General features: G+C 33.7%; 1 protein-coding gene and 1 long non-coding RNA gene across 4 annotated transcripts in view; one reads left to right on the top strand and one right to left on the bottom strand.

Moving 5' to 3' along the window:
* ZEB1 (zinc finger E-box binding homeobox 1) overlaps positions 1 to 24,898 on the bottom strand; it is a 191,156-nt gene that overhangs the window by 132,841 nt on the left and 33,417 nt on the right. The gene's annotated exons all lie outside the window — the stretch shown is intronic.
* Positions 964 to 24,382, top strand: LOC141371250 (uncharacterized). Its single transcript, XR_012376048.1, has 3 exons — positions 964 to 1,049; positions 3,385 to 3,550; positions 24,322 to 24,382. It is a non-coding gene; the product is annotated as an uncharacterized lncRNA (long non-coding RNA).

The raw sequence follows: 24,898 nt of genomic DNA on the forward strand, positions 1-24,898 counted from the left end.
AAATGAAAATTGCCACATCAGGCTACTGGGTACCATATTGAGTAGCACAGTGCTGGAGTGGTGTATTATTTTCACTTGATCTTTTAATCAGCATTTAAAAAAAATCACCCATTTCCTTCTATCCTAACAGATATTTTAATTGTGAATATCACTTTCCTTATGTACATACAGGTATTTACATACTTGTAATCATGTCATATAAACTTATTTATTTTCACCTAACATTTCTCCATATTTCTAGAACTGCACTGTCCAATACCATGGCTACTAGCCTTACGTGAGTATTTCAGTATAAATAATGTTAAATAAAACTTAAAATTCAGTTCCTCTGTTGCCCTTGCCACATTTCATATGTTCAGTAGCTACATGTGGCTAATGGATACCATACTGGACAGTGCAAATTATAGAACTTTTCATCAACACAGAAAGTTCTATTGGACAATTGTTCTAGAATCTTCAAAAATAATTATTTAAAGACAACATGATATTTTACATAGATGTTCTATAATTAGTCTCTAAGCATTTTTTTCTATATCTATGTCTTTTAATTACCACAATATTTATTTCCTAAATTCCTATGAGTGAAATATCTGAACATTACTGTGACTCTCAGCAGATACTCCTGGTATTACATTCCAAAAGAGTTTGGTATCACTGTTTATCTTGCCAATATTAGATTTTTTTTTAAAGAATTTAGTTCCTTTAATACAATGAAAAAACCGTGGAAAGTCATTTTACTTGTAACTTTGTGATAAGTATAAAGTAGATATTTTCCCTTGCATTTATTATTCATATTCATTTTCATATTCTTAAATCTGTCATATTTTTTCTCATTTATATATTAGAATCGTGATGTCTAAATTAGCATATTCTGCAATAATATAAAATTGTTAAAGTTATTATCATTTCTTTGTAATTTTTGATGCAGAGATTTCCTACAATCTCCTGTGATCCTTTTAATTATTTCAGTCAAACAACTTTTTTAGATATTCAAGTACATCTTTACACCTTGGAGAGTTACACTAATGCATCAAATATGAGACGTAAAGGTATTTTCTATGCTTTTTCTTTTTAAATTCCTATGGTTATATAAAGTATGGATGAATTTTTTTTTTTGTCTAATCAGTTTTGCAGTTACACCACTGAAGACTACTATTTAATACTATTGAGTAAAGATCCTTTAAGTGGCCTCTCCTATAGGAAAGAATATTTTATCATATATTCAGTTATTATATGTAGATGGGACTAATTTTGGATTCCTAATACGCTGCAGTGATCCATGTTTTACAAAATGGAAGAAAGGCTTAATCTTCAGAATTTCCTTAAGAAAGCAACTGTATTAATTTAGGAAAGTGTATGAGTAGGAGGAGGGCATGGGTGTGGATAGTAACATTTGCTCAAAGACCAAGAAAAAAATCTGCTGGTTCTGTCACCTACTCAAGAGTTTCTAAACTTACAAACTGCTACATAAGTTTTGGAAACTAGTTAAAAAGGAGCTGATTTCACATCAGTATTGGCACTGGCAAAAATCAGGATGGCATGCAAGCAGAAGCAAGAAACATGAGGTGCATTAGTCAAGCACAGAAATCTCATCCTTTAAGTCACAGGATGACAGGCATTTCTCTTAACTCTCACTGACCAGGAAGTCAGGGTCAAGAAAAGTTTATATTTAAATTGCCAAGGGGCAGAGAGGTCTCTTGTAGTATCTGGGCTACATATCTATTCCTGCATCACTCCACTGTTTTAGACACTGTTGCTTTAAAAAGTTTCTGATACATAGTAAGGGTGAGACTTCCCCTCATTGTAGAATCACTATAAAATAAATCACTTGGCGAGGGGTGCCTGGGTGGCACAGTCAGTTAAGCTTCTGACTCTTGATTTCAGCTCAGGTCATGATCTCAAGAGTCCTGAGATCAGTGGGGAGTCAGCTGGAGATTCTCTCTCCCTCTCCTTCTGCCTCTCCCATTTGTGCTCCCTCTCGAAATAAGTAAATAAATCTTAAAAAATTAAATCACTAGGAACTTTGAAAGTTAAAAGTAAACCCAGAAATCTCTAAATTACTTAGACAATTTGCCAAAATTCTCATGATTCAGGAAGTTTCTCTCCATTTACATGATCTTAAAATATTTTCAAATATGTTAATGGTTTCTTTCTAAAAGTCTAACATCTTTCTCAAATTTATTGCTAGGTATTATATTTTGATTTGTTACAATTCTGAGTTGGGTCTTTTCCCATTATTTCCATTATTACCAATGTAAAGATACATTGTATTCTGTACTTCATTAAATTTTTATTTTTCATAAATGGTTTTAAACCTCACTGCCATAGACTTTCCTAATCAATCATGTCATCTAAAAATGAAATATTTTGGTTTTATTTCTTCTTCTTCTTCAGGTTTTGTCCATTGACAATGTTAAATAAAAATGGAGTTAGTGGTAATTACTGAATAAAATAATAAAAATGGTGATTGTTTCATTCTTGAATTTATGATTATAGCAATATAAAATCATCCCCACCTATGCTACTACTCTGCTAGGTGATACTGTTTAGCTTACTGACTTAATGAAGTTTCCTATTCCTTGAAGCTCAACTTATCATCCATAACTTAGCACAAAACAGTACATCCGACCAAGGAGAACCAGGAAAAGGTCCCAACCCCAATCTGATCAAAACTGAATATGTTGACAATACAAAGTTATTCTAATACTGACAGTATTCATGAAAATCACATAAGAAATACTTTTATTCTATAAAAATCCTAAAATTACATGGGTACTTAAGTGCTATGTACTCCTATCTAAAGTTACTCTTGGATATTAAACTAGGCATTTAAGAGATATCCAAGCACCAGGTTTCTTTCTAGGATGAACTATGTCAGGGAAATCCAAAAGCCATAGTTTATGAGAGAAATTTCTTCTTTATAGAATCTCTTCTTTATAGAGGAATTTCTTCTTTATTTCCACTAATAAATGTGGAAGGAGTGGCAGATTAAAAATTCATTATCTTGCAAACCCTAATGATTGAATTGATTCAGAGAACAATCAGCAAGAGACAATGAAAGGAGAGGTTGATGGAAACCTCTCACTGGAGAGACTGGACTGTCACCAGACCAATTTCAGCATCACTAAGAGCATGACAAGTAGACATTATATGCTCCCTGATGTGATACAGTGTGAAGGAGAAGTCCCGTGTATGAAGTATTCCTGTCCACCCTCCTCCCCCCACCAAAATAAAAGCTGAACCTGAATCTAATTAAGTATTTTGAGCTACCTTCTAATTTGCAGGTAATTTAGAGGTTAGAGAAATAAGTTAACTGGGGAGGCTGACAGAAAAATCCAGAATGGGAATATGACATGGGAGAGCTTACTCAGTTTCTTTATTAAGTCACGAACAGGAAGGAAAGAAAGGAAGAGAAGGAGGAGAGAAGAAAAGAGGAGAGGGAGGTAAACAGAAAGAGGAGAAGAACAGACATTTTAATTACAGAAGGAAGAGTCCTAGCAACCAAACGCTATATGGACCTTGTGTGCAATCTGCATGAACAACCCAAACGGTACATGACATTTTTGAATCAAAAGTGGAGGAAACTGAATAGGGAGATAATGTCAGGTGATAAATAATTATTGTTAATTTTGTTTGATGTCATAAAGGTGTTCTATTTATATAAGAAAAATGTCTTTTTTTAAGAAAAAAACGCATACTGAAGAATGTAGGAATAAAAAGAGTTAAAATAAGAGTTAAATTTGGGCCACAGACAGAAGGCATTTATTACACTAGTCTCTCTTTTGTATATGTTTGAAATTTTTTACAGTAAGTTTTTAAAATCCAGGCCCTAGGAACATCACTAATAAGCCAAATATATTCTAGTGAAAGTAAAAATGGAACTGTTATTTACTACCCTACTGCATACCAAACATTCACAATCCACACAAAGCAAGAATGCAAAAGATATGACTGTCCTGCGACTGGCAACAGATACACCCACGTTTTACAAGATTCACTTTAAAATTAATTTTTTCCCATTTGCCTTTCTGCAAAACCTCCACCTGCATCATCCAAACCTTCCACCTTTCCTTTGCATCTCAAATAACCTACTTGAGCCCTCCTCTACTTCCTCTCAGCCAGAATTCTCCCAGACACAGCCCATAACTGTTCTACTCATTTTCTAGGTCCTCATCCACTCTTAAAGCAATTGTAGTCAGCCTTATGCCCCCACCACCTCACTGAATCATCAAATGGTCTTCTAGCTGTAAGATGCAATGAATGCTTTCTAGACTTTGCCTTACTTGGCCTACAAACCACTTTGAACACTAGCCGTGTGACCTTGGGAAAGTCACTCAGCCTCTCTGAATCTGTTTCCTCATCAGTAAAAGAGAGATCATAGCATATTTCTGACATAACTGTTGAGAGATTAATAAAATACCATGTAAAGAAAAAAGAATCCACTGTTAAACACAAAAGGCATTCAACCAAGATTAAGTTCTAACTCACTGAATTTGTTTTCCTGGGTTCCTCACAACCAGGAAGGGTTTGCCTTGGCTAATACTAGCATTTTAGTCTCCACAAAGGGTCATTTCCCAGGCAATTCATTCAGTCATTAAAAAAAAAATTCTGTCGTTTGTAATTTTTTAAAATAATACATAGTAGATGGTATTACAACAGCACTGTATGGTGACAGAGGGTAGCTACTTTTGAGTTGAGCATAGCATAGTATGACCTTGTTGAATCACTATGCTGGACACTTGAAACTAATGTAACACTGAACATGAACTATACTAAAAAGCAATTAAAATTAAATTAGACTTGCTTATATTGTTACTGTGTATATAAACATCTATACAGAAAAAAATTTTAATTCTAGTCCAACAATAATTTAGGAAACAAAATTTCAGAAAAGATAATTTGTACCCCCAAAACAAACAAAAAGATATTAGTTTGTAGGGCACACTGAATCAATGCAAGGTAAATTATTTTATTTTGATATCTTCCTACCTCCTTCAAATCACAATAAACTCATGCTGCTGCCTTCTTATATTTAATGATACATATTACCTGGGTCTACATTTTCAAAAACTGTTCCAATATTCAAAGGATTCCTTCTTTAACCAACTGATATTCCCTTCTCTGGGACTGACTGGTCTCATCTAAGTAACAGGAGGCAGTGTGTTACAGCCTCGCTGTGCTAAGTATAAAAGCACAGTATTCTACATTTAGTAAGTAGGTACTCAGGTATTCAAGTGAATGACAGATAAAAGTTGAACATCCATAGGAATATTTGAATTTTATGCTTCTCTTAAAAATTTAAATGAATTTCTAATGGGTAAAGTATGTGGCAGAAATACATTTAAACCTGAAAGATTTCCACGAGTCCTTTATGCACGCAGCCATGCACCTCCATCACAGAGAAGCAGTCCACAGGTGCTCTTCCCCTCATAAAGAGAATTCTACAGCCTAAAATGGGATTGTCTACTTGTCCTCTTATTTTCATAGCAATTAGGTTATTTTTGCTGGTTCTTGACTTTTTACTATATTAATGACTGCTTAATGATGTATAAGAATTTTTTCCACACAACACCAAAGCAAATCCTCCCAAGAAATTTTTTTGTTAATTTTATTTTCTTATAAATTTTAGTTTTCTTTCATATGATTGCTTTAGTATTTCCTCCAAATAACTCATAAATTTAAATGTTATTCTTGTCCAAAAATGTCTGCATTCAATACCTTTGTAACATTTTAACATTTAAAAATGTAGTAGCTCACAATATAGGTGTTCTTAAATCTTCTCGTAAACTTAAAAAGGTATCAATTTTAATTCTTTGATTTTTATGTGAAAAATTATTTTAATTATGACTACAGTAGCATCTAGTATTCAATAAACATACTAAACAAGTTCTTATGGTAAGTGTGTATATATATATATATATATAACATTTTCCACCCAACATTCACCTGACTCAAAACCAGTCAGGGCATAGACCTCTACAACACTAATAATGTGGTACTTCAATTAGCAACTCCCAACTAGTCCTTTCCTCTTTAGCAGCAGTGAATGGTGTTTAGGTGAGTCAGTGAGATCACTTAGTAAAGCAAGCAAATGCGTGTGTGTGTGTGTGTGTGTGTGTGTGTGTGTGTGTGTGTGTGTTTGTGTATACATAAATTATACTTGTTTTTTTTCTTTTAAAATGCTTTAGTCTTTCTTTTAATGAATTAGTAAAATTAATCTGAGAATTCATGATGCTATAGAACTAGGGAAGTCTTAATGTTGCAAATAGTAGAGTTGGTAATGATTGATGTAGCTATTTAAAACTGGTTTATAAAAAGTGAGTCAATGGCATAAAAAAATAATTTGGTATCTACTGAAAATGTTTACTAGAAAAAAAATGAATCCCTTAACAAGGAACTCCAGTTTGAAATTAGGCAGATTAGGGGCACCTGGGTGGCTCAGTCGGCCTCTGCCTTTGGCTCAGGTCATGATCCCATAGTCCTGGGAAAAAGCCCCACATCGGGCTCCCTGCTCAGTGGGGAGTCTGCTTCTCCCTCCCTCTCTCTGAGTTCTCTCTCTCTCTCAAATAAATAAATAAAATATTTTAAAAAATGAAATCAGGTAGACTAAAGAAATTTTACATTCCCCTTGTGAACTTTTGGAACAGCACATAATTTATATGAGAATATGTGAGAAGTCCTAAAATAGAATGTAAAAATCAATAATGTATTTTCACTTGAAGGAATCATGTAAAATATTTTATAGTACAGAATTCTTTACTCTGTATATTTGGACATTAAAAAACTTAATGAAGTCTTAGCTCTTTATTTCAATTTAGTGCAATAATTTAGGAGGGATATATACATTATGTGTACACATGGAGGCAAAACACACAAACATATATGTTATATATCCATATAACATATATGATGAGGAGACTGAGATACTATGATGGCCTCACAATTTTAATAGGTTCTATATCTAAGATCCCTCTGTTTATTAGTAGCAGAACAGGAACTAGGTCTTAGATTTTCTGCTTCATGTCTAAGTATGCTTTCCATGGTCCTGGTCTTCCTAGGGCCTAAACAGAGTGTTGGCATAATTCTTTTAGGCTACCATGACACTATTACTAGCAAGTGCTAGATAGCTAGTAAGATTTCAGTGGACACCTACTGATTGATCCTATTCAAACTCATTGAGGTCAAGGGAAACCACACTGCTGGTATTCAAAGAATTTTCTCTCAGCATCTTACAATGAAAGAAATATTTCCACATTACAAACAAAAACAACTAGGTTTGAAGTACTTTAGATTTAATCTAAATATTTAATCTAAAAACAATTCATTAGAGCACTTATTTATTATGATAAATTGAATTAATCCATTTATATTTATAAATAAAATCCCATTTTACATATGCAGACTTGAAAATGTCATAGTAAATTTTACCCTGAAATTGTTTTTCAACAAGAATTACTTAGCAAAAATTATTTCACTCTTACAAACATTTTTTCTAGGATATCAAACTAAAAGATACAGTAAAAATCTACATAAAATATATTTTTTTATGAATTTAAAAATAGTTTCACAAATTATATTTAGAAGTAGTAATGTAATATAGGACTATTTTATGGCAGAAAATTTGTTTTCTAATATAAGCAAAGTAACAAGTTGTGCTACATATGACTGAGTTTACAAATGTTACAAATATATTGTAGACCTATTATAGGAAGAAATCCTTTGCTTAGATTTCTGCAGGAAAAAAATACTTAATATCAACATAGTCACTTCCTTCCCAAACTTACTCTAATCTGGTTTGGGCTTATCTCCCATGGGGTAAATAAGATCTTTGCTACTTCCTTTCTTAGACCAGAAGGATCAGTTCCATGATGCTTGGAATAGACTGAGTCTTGGGTTAAATGCTGAGATAACCTTGGCCCTGGAGTTGGCACTCTATGCAGGCCTTTGGGTGACTGCTGTATTGCTGCTAAAGAGAGCCCAAAACTTGGGTGAGAATTTCACTGAGATTTTGTTTAGCAGTAAAAAAGATAAAAGTTCTTTGAAGTGCAATACCTATATATTTAAAGCAACATTTTGAAATTACTTCAGTTGGGCCCAACTTCATGACTTAGGCAAGACATTCTGACATGAGGAAATTATTTCATTATTGTTATTGCTGTTGTTAACTACAACATATGGGGTCTTAAGCACTTCCTATGGGCCACTGTTCTAGACATTTTATACACATCAAATAATTTTTCTATGAGATATGTACTCTTATTATCCCCATTTTATGGATGAGGAAACTGAAGATCAGAGGAGTTATACAACTTTAAATTGCAAAGTTTGTAAGTGTCGGAGTTATTACTCAAACCCAACCAGTCTGACTCTAGAAGGCAACTCCTTAACCACTGCAACTTTGCAATTTTTCATGTAAAACTGTTTAATAATTTTATTAAGTGATCTGTATAGTGTATAACAAACATGAGGCATTATGAAGTTTATTCTACTTATATTCACATTTCTTGGTACTCATCTTTCCATAGTAGTTTCTTGTTTTAAATAAGCCATAGAAAAACCAAGACTATTTCAGTCTCTACTAATTTCTAAGACTGACTCCCAAAGAATTTTAGTCCAATTTTTCTGTCAAAATGAATAACTTCATTTCATGAAGAAAGCTGATTAAATGATTAGCATACTAGAGATCAATTCTCAAGGTGTCCTTAATAAAGGAGTGCTTTGTTTTTATAACGTCACAAGCCACTAAACTTTATTGTAACTATTTGTTTAATGTCTATCTTCCCTCACAGACTATATAAACTAGAGAGTCACATCAGTCTTATTCATGACTATGCCTCCAATGCCTAGGGCCATGCCTGACATAAAGCTGGTTGTCAGTAAGAATTTACAGAATGAATGAATTTGCTCTTTTATCTCTTAAGTTTATTTAGTAAAGTTCCCACCATAAATAGTAGCATAATATTGCTAGTGACATCTGTTTCATAAAACATTTCATACACTTATTATATGACCATATTAATTTTTAAGGTGTCACAAATTTCCTCCAAATAATCCTTATGATTTATATCAGCAAGAATTCTTTCCTTGTATGTTTCTGTCATAGATTCTTAAAAGAATGGATTCTAGAAGGCACTCCATTTTATTTTCCGCATTTAAAAGGTTCTTTCTTATACATTGAACTGAAAACGTTCCTTTCCTTCCAACAACTGTAAACACTAACTTTTATTAAAATTTTCCTTTCTCAAACTTCTAATTCAACACCTTCATTAGTTACCATTTCTTCTGTCAGTAGTAGCACCAAAATTCCAAACAAAAGCCATTATATTACACCATATGCACCTAATCAGATACCGCATTGTATATTTAAAAGTTATATAATTAAAAACTGATAACCTCTGGTAGACCTTTGCTTAGAAACAAGGGTTATTTTCCATTCATTTCAGTAAAAGAAGTGTTATGTATCATCTTCCATCTGTGATGCTTACATATCTACATTTTTAAAATATCTTTGTGGGGCTAATGTCCAATTCTCCAGCTGACATCACAGACCAATCAAAGCGAACTGTACAGAAGCAAAAAGAGTTGTCAAAAAAATGGAATGTCATGGGCATTGCAAGGCATGTTACCCAGCAAGGAACATTTTCCTCAAGACACTCCTGGGAGGTACAGAAAGGACATCTTTCTTCCAGCATTGATAAACAGACCTGCCTAGGTATCTGAGCTAAGAACTTCAAATCAGAATACTGAGGCTGGTGACCTTCTTTTGAGTATATCCAGAAAAACTAAATTTAGGCATCACTGTAGAGATGAAATTCAACATAATAATTTTAAGTTAAAAGTTAACAATGGACTTAATTTTGATTTTGCTGTTTGAAAAGATATTGTTTAAAATATTTTAAATAGCTTCCATATTTTAGTAGTAAGTTAGGGAAAGATCATTTCTGTTATAAAACTAAGCTTTTCAAATTTTGGTTACATACTAGACTGTATGCTCTGATTCAATTTGTTTATACTATCAGATGAATAGAAAAAAGCTAGTCTTCCACGAGAGTTTTTAAAAATATACACAAATTGAACATATAAAACAACTAATTTTATAATTCTTCAAACATCATTAGTGTCTTTCCCTTAGATGAGATTCTCTGTGTCCCACAGAGAAAGTGTAAACATTTAGACCTCCAAATGTTCTCCCATTTTATTTTCAAAAATTTAATAAATGTGTATTAGAACATATAAAAGAAACATAAATTTTACATTCTTTTCTTTCAACAAGGGATAAAAGTTGATTAAGGAAATCATACTGCCATTAAGAAATGTCTACATGTAACAACTCAATGATGTAAAAGGAGTGATAAATAAATCCCTGTACTAGCTTGACAATAGAATGGAACAGTTGCTAAGACAGGACAGCAGTTATTTTATGGTTGACATCCTTTAATTAACTTAAATTCAGCTGAAGAAATCAGGGTCCTCTTTCATTGCATTCAATCCTGAAATGTTAAAGCATCCTGTAAGAATTCACTCCTGTAAGTGAAATTCTTACATAAGAATGCTGCTTTGACTAAATTGTTGATGCTACTTTGTTGTAAATTCTTCAGAAATCTAATAAAACAGCATCATAAAAAATGTATTTCTCCCCAGTTAAAATTTAGTCTTTCTGCACACCTTGCTTAGAAGATACTGACTTAAATAGAATTATAAACTTTAAAAGTTAAAAAAAAAAAGTTATCAATTCACTTTAAGAAATAAATGTGTGGGTTCTGTGCTTTACTTACACACCCACCACATTGCTTCTATGCTCATAGTGACTTCTGCCTTTCCATAGTACTGGTTCCAGATGCAATTTTACATTTGTCTGTATAATTTTTTCTACACTGCAATTACTATCTACAATGGAAGTTCAAGAGCAGTTAGAAAGTAGCTCTGTTTTTAATGGTGCCATTTTATCCTCAGCACCTAGCTGGATGGATGACACATAACAATCTATAAAAATTGGAATTACAAGGTAGATGGATTGAAGGACAGATGTTGCCATCTAGAGTACTTAGTTCACTGTCAATGTTTGAATGCTTACATAATGACAGATGCTGTGCTAGGTGCTTGCCACATGTGCAATTCCTGATATGGTGATTACTAAACTCTGGAAAATAGTTAAAAACATGGTCACATTCAGTTACCATCATTTTGACATCTCTAATTGAGCAAGAAAAATTACTCAAACTATGTCAATTGCAAAAATTATAAGTCTGACATGAACAGAAATATATTATTAGTATCTAAGCTTTATCACCCATTATCCAGTTATTAGAGAGCTACTATGTCCATGAGGATACTAAAATAAGCTCTCATAAACAGCCATTTTTGATTTCAACCTTTGTAAGCTACTACTTCCACTCCTGTCCAAAGTTAACATAACTAATCACAAATCTGATAGGACACAGATGTCCAAATAAAGGGATATAAAGGAAGCAAATACAAAGAGAATAAAAATATTAGGTTTAAGGTCACTTGAAGCATGTACCTTAAATTATTTTCTCAATGCAAACCTGTGTAAGGCAGGGGAGAGATGTCTGATTTTATCACCAAAATTTGATACAGTGCTATATTATGAATAGATATTCCACTTCACTTTAGCTATATAAACATCTAATCCTGATCATTTAATGTTTTCCACAGAGATATAGTAGCAATGATACAGTTTTAAAGACCTAATGTTAAAGTGGATTTCATCACATGATATATTTTTTCTCCCCCCTGCTCCCCCCAGTCATTTTACAATGGAAGTAAAAAATAAAACAGAGATCAACAGACTATTCTACAGCAAAATTATGACACTTACTTTAGTAAGAAGCCTCTAATTCAGTTTGGCATAAATTTGTTTTTTAAAAAAAGTTAAGCTTTACTCAAGCAATATTTATAATATGCTATTTTTAAAGATAACTACAGAACAACAAAAAAAGTGAATTCATATAACTATATGAATTATATAACTGATTTTTCATACTTTTAATTAGTATTTTCTTATCAACATTAAGCATATAAAACCATTCTTTGCATTTATTTTATTACAAATGTTAAGTCACAGACATATAATTTCAAACATTTGTCCTAGATTTTTAAAGTTCTAAAATTTTAATTCAAATAATAAGTTGGTATGTTTTATACACACACATACACACACACATATTATAATTTAAATGAAAACTCTTACCATTGATTTTCTTTTGATAGTTAATCACTCCATTAGTTTTTTCTTGATAGGGCCTTCCTATGTCAAGCAGACAGAAGCCAAATCACAAAAGGACATTTGGATGCTCACGTCTTCTGATGGGAGTTTTCGGCCAATTGCCAGTTGAGAATTTAAACTGAAACTAAATTACCCAAACTTTATTAAGTTGTTTCCACACCCACCAACTGATAATGAGCAATGACTCTAAACTGGAAAATAAAGTGAGTGACTTTGATTTATTTCTCCTTTCAAGTAGTCATAACATTATGTTTAAGAAAAATTCTAGGTCAAAAGGAAGAAAAAACCCTCTAAAATTCTAATCTCTTCAGAGAACAGTTTTAAGTAAACTTCAATTTCTTTTAACAAAGTTCCCCCAATTATTTTGTAATCCAAATTAACACACAATAAAGATGGCATGTATTCAATGATATATCTATAAATTATAGAGTCTCAAATTTAAATTCTGTCTAACACTGACTGCACCTTAAAACTTAATTGTAATATTTAGAAACATTTTGATAGTATCATCTACATTCATAAAGTATTTACTAAATCATCAACTACTTGTAGGAGTACATACCATAAGAAGTTAAAGGTTACACTGAAAAAACATGCCCTGCCAGCAAATATCATTCTTTGTATTGAGAAGGCAAAAATCTATGGATACAAACTTCTAATTATAGTGCAAAAACAACTCAGCTCCTTTTCTGCACCAAATTTAGGCTCTCTTTTTCTCAATTATTATAGCTAATCTTCGTATACCCCGTCAATATATACGATTTTTGACCACTAAGCTTTATGATTGGTAAGTTTTACAGTCTGTTTTGATGCTTCTCAATATTAGATTGTTCTTACATGTTGTTAAGATATACTGCAGAGCTCTAATCATCTCTGCCCGCTACAGAAGTTGACCCATTTCAATAATTTTTTATCTTTGACTATTTAAGTATTTGGAAAATATACAATAGAGTAAAGCTAAAAGGAAAACATGAAAGGAATGGAAAATATGTCCCTATCTTCCTGAAGTATCACATCTTCCATTGATTAGAAGTTGTTGCTGAATGTCAGTAGTCTAAAGTTAAGTGCACATAACTAGATTAATGATGTAACACTCAGATTAGAATGCTGAACACATGTACCTGATTCCCATATATTCCATGTGCCCACTCTCTCCCTCTCTCTCTCATTACAAATACATGAGCACATGTGTACGTGCATGTGCACATCTATCCAACTTACCCACTGACAGTCTTTCCACTACTAATAACCTGATACTAAAGTATTATATAAGAGAGTATATAAGGTGAATAATCAATTCATGGTTAAATCAAGAGAAACTGACTTCAGAACAAAGTCCAGAGCTTAACAAAAGTGCTATATCTTTGAGTTAATCACACTTACCCCAACTTGATATCCTAGAAAAGGCTCATTCCATTTTACCCAATAATTTTAATCCAAAATCCTCAATAGTAATAACATTTATAAACTATTCAGTGACTAACAGAATTCTTTCCTGGGTACTATGAGATACATAGGAAAGATTAAATTCCTTTCTCAGCAAACTTATAATCTACAACTTAACATGGGGGTGGAGGGAAGAGGAAAAACAGCTCATAAAGACATGTAAATGGTTAGATTTCCAAGAAAGAAACAAGCACACTGGGGCAGCTCAAATTGTTTGAATAGGTTTGCCATATGTGGGGCTGATCTGACAAGACTTTATAACAAGGACATTTTTAAAGCAAAAAATATAAAACCATTTTATTCTTATTTAGCCTGATGAAAACTACAAAGCAAAAATTAACTACAGAATACAACTATAGACATAGTCATGTCCTTACTCTGGAAGAAGATCAAAAATCTATTCTTTAGTCAAATGAAATTACAGAACATTGGGTATATAAAAAAAATGGGTCTTCAGTACAAGAGAAACAATTTTCAACTTGCTTATGTCACTCATCTTAATAATTCCAATGATCATGGCAGTAATTTAATTTTTAATACAAGATACATATCCTGAAGAGTACTATCAGATTAACAAAATCATGAATCAAAAAAAGTACACAATGATTTCCTTGGTGTGAGTAACATTATCGATAATGCACCTAACACAACAAACTAGTTTCATATTCCAGCAATGATGAGCAGCAAGGGATGTGCCAATGTGTTTATGTATTTGTATAGATCTTAAATATATTCTACTAACCTACTTATAGGAGTTTTAGATTTTAACACTGCCTCTAATTTTATAAACAAAGAAACAGTTCCAGTAATATAACATTATTTGTGTAAAGTCACACAGGTAGTCAGCAGCAAACTCAAGACCCCTTAAGAACAAATCCTTTTTTTTTTTTACTATAATCAAGGAAAGAAACAGTTGTATCTTAGAAACAGATATAATTTTATTAGAAAGATTTCAACTTTTTAACCTCCAAACTAAGTCTCAAACATTCAAATCATCAGCCCCAGCAAGTGCAAAGAACCAAGTCACAAAGTTGGGTAAATAAAGCTATATGATTAAATTAAACCCTCTTTATAAGCTTTAAGGCATACATTCAGTCTTATACCCAACTCTTACAGACTAAGAACACGGGTTTGAGGAATATATACAATTGTATCAAATCTTTTTATAGAAAAGATTATTTCCTAGAATTTGCCATGACATCACTTCTATTTTTCTTTCACTGGACCCTATCTTATTCAGTTTTTCATAGGATTGTCTAGTAATTCAAGCATGCTACACGGATAGCACTAGAAATAAAAAGCCTTATTTTGACTGCTTCAGGTGATACAACTAATCCCAATGATATAAATGGGCAGCAAAAGGGGTTCAGAATATGTGTAAATGGGAAATATAGAAAGAAATAGTCAAAACTCTGCTTAGATTTAATTGTAAGGATAAAAGTTGGCTACTAACTCACATGAGATTTCATTGTCTATCTGGTCATAACTCATATTTCTAGTGAAACAACATGCTTTTAGTTCAATTGATCTCAAAAGTCAGAGGACTCATTAGGCAACACCTAAAATCATTCACCACTCACCAAAACTCTTTTTGAACAGGCAATGATGCAAAACAAATTAATTCCACCCTACCACTACCACAACAATAAGTCTGTACTTATAAACAAATCTCAATAATAAAGCTCATTTATTTCCTTTGGAAGTGAGAATCCTTGCTTTGTTACACTGAACTCACCTTAAATTTCATACATCATTCTTAAACATAAGAAAATTTTAAATCACGTCTTTGATTCTCATTCAAACCCTGCCTCCAACTCGTCCATCATCCCCCCTCCCAGTCTTTTTAGGAAGTTTTTAATTGGCCATTTTGTAGAATTTCATCATATTACACATATGGGTCTTTTCAATCAAGTTGTTCATACTACTGTGAGACGCCCCTTATAGGGCTTTTTGTTTTTTCCCCTCCCATTCTATCAAAACTCAATGGCACCAGATGTATATTTAGGGCACTTATGAAGTACATGGTATCTTTACAATCTGATCTATAAATGGATTAACTAAAAGCTATGGACGATTATAAAATTTCATAACAATAAATATGTGATTTGTTAGAGCACCCAGGCCATATTGTTTCAGGTTACTGAAGCTTGCTGCAACAGGGTGCATCACAGAGGTGGCACTAGTAAATACAAAATGGCCTTGAGAACTCTATGGGGTTTTTAACTTGTCTACATGGTTTCTAGGTTAACATCTACCTTTGCACTAAAGAAACAGCACTCACTAGTTTATGAACACTTTGAAGATACCAGCAAAATATTTCAATATGATTAGTCCTATTGGATGGAAAAAAAGGTTTCCCACATTTTATTAAAAAATATTTTTCTTGCTTCTGAATTTGTATTTCAGTCTTCAAAAATATTCCACCCCATTTTATTCATATGATCAACCAAATTAATCAACAATATCTCATTTATTTCTGATTAAAAAGATATTAAAAGCTACCACAGTTTAGGGATACTGACTCATTAATCATTAGAGTATCATGGGCTAAAATGGGCAAGTATCATTTCCAAAGTAAGCGGGTCACTTACTTTAAAACATCAGGAAAGGGAACTAGCATTTGTTAAAGTATCTCCTACACTAGATTATTTTTAATCCTCACAACCCTGAGAGATTGGTATAACATACCCATTTCATAGCTGTGAACTTGCCTAAGATTCTGGCACTATTAAATGATCCTGTTAAATCCCCATCATTGTTTGTCTAGCTCCAAAATCTAAGCCCAACCTTCTTACAATAACTATCTGGAATGCATGCCAAGTACCATGCTTTTTGGAAAAAGGGAGTGGGAGCTGGGTATAAGGGAGCAGGCTCATGAAATAGAGGGGAGGCACCAAGCAAAATAAAAGTAAACATCATGAAGTCCAAGTACTTCCCTCAGTGAAGTGCTCTTCAAGCCTATTAAGAACCTTCTTTCTCTTACCTAATTCACAAATACCCTTCTCTGCATGCTAGTAGCCATATGAATTAATATCAAGCTTTGAAAAATAGAAACACCATTTAACAAAACTCAAAAGAACAAGTTATTGAGAACTGTTGTTAAAGACAAATGGCCCTATGACATACTTTAGTTGCCCCTGAAGACAGTGTGTTAACAAACACCCCTCAACAATCCAGAGTCATTAAAATATATTAGTCTAAGATACTTTAAAATAAGAATGGTTCAGATGAAATGTTTTAGCAATCAAAGAAGGTAAGCATCTATTATCTGGAAAATATATGAATTGAATATCTAATTATAACAAACTTATTTTATCTAGAAACCTTCAAGAAGTATAGATGCTATCATTTTATATTTTCAAAATAGGATGCAGCAGTGTGAAATTAAGCATTATTTAGAGGAAAAAGCAGTATTAAAAATCCCAAAAGGTATAAAGTTCTTAATTTCAGCAAAACTATGGGCCCTGCATTAACACAAACTACCATAAACTACACACCTTTCAAAGTTAAAAATACTTCAAAACAGACTTTTACAGCTTTTACTACTTCAAAAGTGCAGGTGAAATATTTGTTGTTCCGATATTTTTTCCCTCTTTTCCCTTATCTCTGGTATCATAACACTTAAGACTTCTCATTTTAACTTGAAGAAAGATGCTATCCCATCTAGTATGACAAGTGGAACAAATTTACATTTAAGATTTTCATAGGGTCTTTAGGAGTTCTGATGCTCTCAATACCTGACTGCATATAGGTTGAATCTTTAAGAAATGTTATAGCTCCTGTGCTCAAACACAGTTTCTCTAGCATCTTAAACAAGGTCTCACACCATCATTAGCACTGCAGTAGGTCATTTAACACGCATGACCCTCTGCACAGTCACAATTCTAAAACATCGCAGCCAAGAGCACAGTTATTTATTTGCTCCATTACCTTGAATCAGGGGGGAAAACGCCAAAAGAGGACCAGTTCCATACAAAGAACTAATATAGTATCCCACGAAACAAAGTTTAGTTGAAAGGGAACCAAATAAGAAAAAGTCAGGCCTGGTCAAACAGAGGAACTAAAGCTGGCAACTGAGAAGCATAAACCATTTTGGCCTAGATTTGTTTGTAATGACAGTGTGACCCAGATACTAAACATTTGGCTAATATTTAGAAATCTGAAAACTGAAAGAAATGAAATACACGGTCAGCTGATTAAACATTTTAGTAAAAAAAGATATTTTAGTCAAAATGATAGGTGCTTAAAATATATAATTAGCATTTTTTTAAAGATTTTATTTATTTATTTGAGAGAGAGAATGAGAGATAGAGAGCACGAGAGGGAAGAGGGTCAGAGGGAGAAGCAGACTCACTGCTGAGCAGGGAGCCCGACATGGGACTCGATCCCGGGACTCCAGGATCATGACCTGAGCTGAAAGCAGTCGCTTAACCAACTGAGCCACCCAGGTGCCCCTAATTAGCATTTTCTACACAAAGATTTTTAAAACTTTAACAATATCTTTGTTTTGTAAATAATCTCATAAATTATATTTCACCTTTATAATCAGATAATAAGAATGACACTATCTATTACAGAGATCATGGTATAAAAATCCTTTGAAGAGCAGAATATACATTTTTTCAAAATAAAGCTTATTTAAGAAACTGTATTTATCTAAACTAAGTTTGTTCCATTCGTGGCCCACACCGCTTATTCTACAGAATTGTCTATTAAGTGTCAAGAAAATTTTTGAAAAAAAAAGTCCTCAGTAGCTAAAAAGTTTTGCTAATGCGGGTGCTGGAACAGGAGACAGAACACACTCACCACTGACCCACCTCATTTTGCCCGGTACTGATAGGGAAAGATGGTGGCGCTTCACAGGGGTGCTTCAAAAATTCCAGATAGCACATATTTCTTAATGCACCTGTAGTGGACCATGCTGATAGCTTATCCAGCCTTCCCTTGCTTCCTTCTTCTTAATGATCTATGATTTGATTCAGTATCCAAGTCTCTCCTACTAGTTCAGTGTGCCTCAGGGAAAGCTGACTGACCCTGAGCTAAGAGCCTAGACTGCAATGAGTCCAATCCATTATTATAGTAAGCCCATTCCCCCTTGCCAATGATTAGTTTAGGTATTTTAGAATTAGACAAATTTAGGTCAATGAGACGCAAGCATGGGGTGAAGGTAAAGGGTAACTGCTTTGGGGTAAGAAAAAAAAGCTATATTGCCCTTGGAAGGTGAAGTTATCTTCTGTGGATCTGAAAGAAGAAACACATAATCCTGACTGCAATTGGCAGCTGTAGCTACAGCACTGGGAAAAAGGCAGTACTGTGTAGAAAAAGTAGAACAGAAAGACAAATTGAGTCCTTGAAGAAATCACAGAGCCACTGGCTTAACTAACAATGTATGTCTTACTTAAGGTGCTTTCTTACATGAGACAATTAACATTCTTTTTATTTAAGCCAAAATCAGATGAATTTGGAAACTAATTAGCTTTTAGAAAACTAGTTAAGTGCCAACTTCTAAATAATTTCAGGAAATTATAAAATCTATTCTTACCTATTCCTGGCTTTTAAAGAAAAGTGCTATACGTTACTTTTCTGTACTTTCCTAATTGCCTACAATGATCATGTATTATATATGTTATTGGGATGGCAGTATTTAAAATACCAAAGTGTACCAAACAATTGGGCCACTTTTTGATCACTAATATGAAAGTCAAATTATGCTTTTTTTTTTTTAAAAGATTTTATTTATTAATGAGAGACAGAGAGAGAAAGAGAGGCAGAGGGAGAAGCAGGCTCCCAAGGAGCAGGGAGCCCGATGCGGGACTCGATCCCAGGACCCTGGGATCATGACCTGAGCTGTAGGCAGACGCTTAACCATCTGAGCCACCCAGGCGCCCAAGTCAAATTATGCTTTTAATACAGTAATGCTTTTATGGGTCCATGATCTACTCAGATTGCTACAGTCTGATTTCTCTCTGATGTCCCATATCTCTTATTTTTGCTGTACTTTACTCTTAACTCTTTAAGAGAGAACCACTAGGCTTTCCTCTATTTCATTGGCTCCCTATACCCTATACACTCCCATTCCACTCTCGAGTTCCCAGTTATCCATATTCAGATAGCTGAAGTTAGAAATACGTTCTGAAGCATATAAAATTATCCTGGGGACAGTGAATTTCTCTTTGAACCTAGTTTAAACTAAAATTACCACCTAATTAGTTTTGTACCTCTTATAAAAAGTGTCTCATCTCCTCTTTCCTTTCTTCCCTTTCTTCTTTCCTTCCTTATTCTGACCTTTACTTTGCCTAGGAATAACTTGATCATTTACCTATATACAGAAGACCTCCACAAAGCAGAGGAATTAAAACAGAGACCGGTGGACCAAATATATTCCACAGGCATATTTTGCATGGTAGTGCTAGAGTATTTTTAAAACATCTGAACTAGTTACCAACTAATTCGCATAAAGATATGTATTTTAGGATCTTGCTGAAAAACTGAAAAACTTGGCAACAATCAGCATGAATACTTACATGGCCACAATCAAGTGGAATAGAATACTAGCTGTCCACTGCTCCACTAAGATGAGCACAAACTTTCTAGAAGTCCAGTGTCCATATATTTCCCCAAATGGCCTAATTCTTCACAGTCAAAAGTCCTTATAGGTATTTGATTATGCTACCCCTGATACAATAGCTAATAACAGCCAGAAATACACAAAAGAAACTGTTAGCTAAGAAAATAAAGCAGTTTATAAGGCATTCAGGGAAATATGATTCTAAAACTTTCTCTCCTTAAATCTTCTAATTTAACCAGGAGCCTATTTCTAAAACCAATAATCCAGCAATAACTTTTTATCATAATAAAGAAAAAAGTGTTTCTTAACAGAATGTTACTTGAAACAGAAGGGTTTAATTTCCTCATCTGAGTTTCAACCAAGAGTAGGAGAATCCTAACTATCCAGTCAACTTTCAAATCTGATACTGATTAAAGAATGGTATAAACAAAATAACATGCTTTATATGTGTACACACCACGTATATACAAAATTACTTATACGCTTTACCATATAAATTAAGATGTCAAATTCTCTTTTGAAACTAAGCTCTCCCTATACTATTTAATGGAATTAAATAACCAACAGGAATTAGCTCAACTCACAAATTATTTAAGGAATAATGCTTTCTAAATTATATAATATAGTCACTTCCTAACATTAAGCACCAAGTCATTGAAAGGATTTTAGAGGAGATCTTGCAATCAAACTCTATAGATGAAACGATAATAATACTGGTTTTGTAACTCTGTCAAATCCCTAGGCTTTATCTATCTCAAAAATTTCAAATCTATCACCTTCTCTCCAACTCAACTGCTGTATCCATCATCTCCAACCTCATGTGCAGAAATAGCTTGTAACAACAGACTTCTACATTCACTGCAGTCAGATTCATGTTTTTCGAATGAAAATTTAATCATGTTATGCCTCTGCTTAAGACCTTTTCAAGGCTTCCCAATAGCCTTTAGGATAAAGGCTAAAATCCTGAACAAGATCACATCATCTCTTTCCTGCATTCTTTTCCATCTTTATTCCTCCTTCTCAATGCTCAGCTAACACTGGGATCCTTTCAGTTCTTTTGCTTTTGCAGACACTCTTTCTGCTACCTGCAATGCTCTCTGACGCATGCTGATTCTTCACATCTCAGCCGAAAAGTTATTTCTCTTGTCCTTGCCTGGCTTGACCATCAACACTACCCCCATTCCAGGCAGTTCGGTTTGCCTATGATGTACTCTTATCTCACCCTATAAATTCTCTTTTAACGTTCATGTAGTTGTAATTATTTGTTTAGTTTCAGTCTTTTCCAAAGCTTTTGGTTTTGTGAGCACACAGATCTTAATTGTTTTATTTACTGTCTCACAATATAATTTAACACAATGACTGGCATACAAAAAACAGCATTTAATAAATATTTGTTGAATAATGAATCTCTTGAAATTGAAGTTAATTGATAACTATTGTTGAAGAGGCAGCATAGTACAGTAGACAGTACACTGATCTGGAAGTACTGAAGATCTGTCCCCAGATCTACTACTTATTATGTGGCTTTACGTCTCAAACACTCAGATTCTTTACCTTAATAACACTATCCAACACCTGCTCTGTCTTCCTTATGTAGGTGTTGGGAGGGAAAAAAAAAAGAAATAGTCTATTTTCTCAACTCTAAAATGTGTATTTTTTCACTTTAACATTTTTCAGATCAAGAGGAGCCTTAGAGTAGATATCAGAAGAACTCTGTCGGTCCTTACACGTTATAATACCTTGTCACTGTCTATCCAATTGTGAACTTAGACATGACCAAGAATATACCTTTTATCTGTCACCTCAGTTATCTGCACTGACAGAACCATATACAGTGTTGTTTTTTTTTTTTAAGATTTATTTATTTGACAGAGAGAGACACAGCGAGAGCAGGAACACAAGCAGGGGGAGTGGGAGAGGGAGAAGCAGGCTTCCCGCCGAGCAGGGAGCTGGATGCGGGGCTCGATCCCAGGACCCTGGGATCATGACCTGAGCTGAAGGCAAATGCTTAATGACTGAGCCACCCAGGTGCCCCATACAGATGAGTTTTAACCTAATGTTAAATTCTTCTTGATGACTTTCAGGAGAAGTTACTTAATTTCTAGTAATAGGTAATATAATTAGTAAAAAAAAAAAAAAACCCACAAAGTTACAAGTTTAAATAGGAAATGGAAACCAAGCCAAAGTAATTGCTAGATGTGCCTCAGAAGTATGCTATCAATCCTAAAGGTGTCAGGCGTCAAGAGTAGCATGTGGCTATATTGCCTGTGGCTAAAAGTAATTCAGAATAATCTCCAGATACAATGCTCCTCCGTCCCCTAAGAAAAGTATTTCATTTTTCCAAAAACAAAGGAAAAAGTTATTAAATCAAAGGATGTGCCTTACAGTTGTTGAGTTCTTTGAATTAAGCAAATATAGTAATATGCATGAACATGTTCTGCAAATTAAGTGCTACACAAATAGGTAGTTTTAAAGGCGCCCATTTTGTGTTGTATACAAAAGATCATGCTTTACATAAAACTTAAAAGCTTCTCCAAAAATTACTTATAAAGTCAGTGCTTAAAAATAAGATGAAGCAAGATTCTAATGTTACTAAATTTTTAGACGAAATGAAACATTCCCCCTTTTAGTAGACAGACTTGACAAAACTGACTCCACTTCTTTTGTCCTGTTCTCACTTTCAGCGCTTCCCACACAATCCATAACACTGTTATATGTCCAATTCTTTCAAATATTCTCCTTGGAATTCTATTTTAATATCTAATCATTACTACTGTCCAAAAATTCTTCCTTTTTTTATCTCCGTTCTTTCAATTGTCTGTTACATTTAATGTGATATTTTATTTGTGTCTTTATAGATATTGTTTAAAGCCAAATCAATATCCTCTTCAACCTGACCTTTAAAAGCAAAACAGGACACGGGCTTTCACTTATTTTTATATAAGCAGTACTAGTTTTCTAGGACTTGCTCACCTGGTGACCGAAACTATGTACTGACAATATGACAGGTTGGTGGCACTTGTGACTACTGAGACTGGGACAAACAGCAGCTGACTCAAACAGAATCAAACCTTTAACAATTAGTACCAAGAACAATTCTTTGCTCTCTTGAGCAAAGAAGAATAGTATCTCTACGCCCTTCTTATAAATGACCACTGGAAAATTATATATCTCTTCAGACTTCTTTCTCTGATTCAGTTTGTTAATCCCTATGTAAAGGACTTATTATACATTAGGTCATAAACAAATTCTGGAAGATGACCTAAAAAGACAGCTTAGGAAGAGCCACAAGACTTACCTGCAAAATTGAAGGCAGCATAGAATGTAGAACTACAGCAAATAAGGACAGCCAATTTGTTTAAACTTTTCTACCAACCAGCAGTTCATTATGCTAGAAACAGCCCATATAGACAGTTTATAAAGAATTTTGCATGAAATAGATAGAAGATCTATATATTATATGATCATTATAAACTTTATTCAGAGTGAAACTATCAATATGCCTTGATAAGACTGGTTAAGACTTTAGATAAATTATGACTTGTCATTAAAAACATACTTTTAGGTACTATCATCACAAATATATATATATATTAATTAAATTGAAGGACATGGGAAAAGGGTGGGAAAGGAGTAACTGAATTTCCAGCTCCATGCTGTGTACTTCCAAACAAATCATCTCATTTAACTGTTAAATTATCATGTGATGTTAACATTACTATGTACAGCTGTGAAAATAGTGAATTCCAGTATAAAGTCAGCTTACAATCCTATGTGCCTGACTATACCAGTTTGTGAAATGTGGTAATGGCAAACAGCCAAATTCAGAAAAAAATTCTATTCCCCTGTGATAGATTTTGTTTCCAAAGTTGGCTACAACAATATATCCCATCCCATTTGCTCTTATTCCCCCACCAAGAAATATAACCTATTGCCCCTCCCCTTGATCTGGGCTAGTCTTGTGACCTGTTTTGACCAACAGAATGGGCAGAAGTAATTATGGGAAACTCCAGAATCTCAGCCTTAAAAGAGCTACACAACTTCTGTCTTTACCTTTTAGAACATTCCTTTTTGGAATCCAGCTATCTTACTGTGAGGAAGCCCAATTAACACCACAGAGAAGCACCCTTAAGGAGAACTAAGGACCAGGGACCAGCAACCAGCATCCATTGCCAGTCAAGTGAGGGGGCCATTTGAGACTACCCTGCCTTCCTAGCACCACAACAAAGACCATACAAGGCAGAAGATTCACCCAGTCAACCCTTAAAATGACAAATAATAAATTACTGGTGTTCAAGCTACTAAACCTTGGGGTGGTTTGTTACGCAGCAATTGATATGTGAAATATTATTCTCCTTAGAAATATATTTCAACAATACCAGTGTCAGCACTTAGATGGCAAATTAAAACCAAAAATATTTGGTTTCTGTGACTAATGAAATAGAATTGTGGAAAACAATGGTAAAGCCTAAGTTTTAAGAATTACTAAGGGTTACACTTAGTTTAAATAAAAAAAACAATGTGGTTTAGTGCTTAAAATCATAATGTGTCATAAAATCACAAGGACTATTTATGGATAAAGTTAACATTGAGTGAATCACTAAGTCTTTAAATAAGAAAATAAGATGGCATCACTT

Source organism: Callorhinus ursinus, unplaced genomic scaffold, assembly GCF_003265705.2.
Source record: "Callorhinus ursinus isolate GAN/ISIS: 27379988/994484 unplaced genomic scaffold, GSC_fseal_2.0 scaffold62, whole genome shotgun sequence".
Lineage (NCBI taxonomy): Eukaryota > Metazoa > Chordata > Mammalia > Carnivora > Otariidae > Callorhinus > Callorhinus ursinus.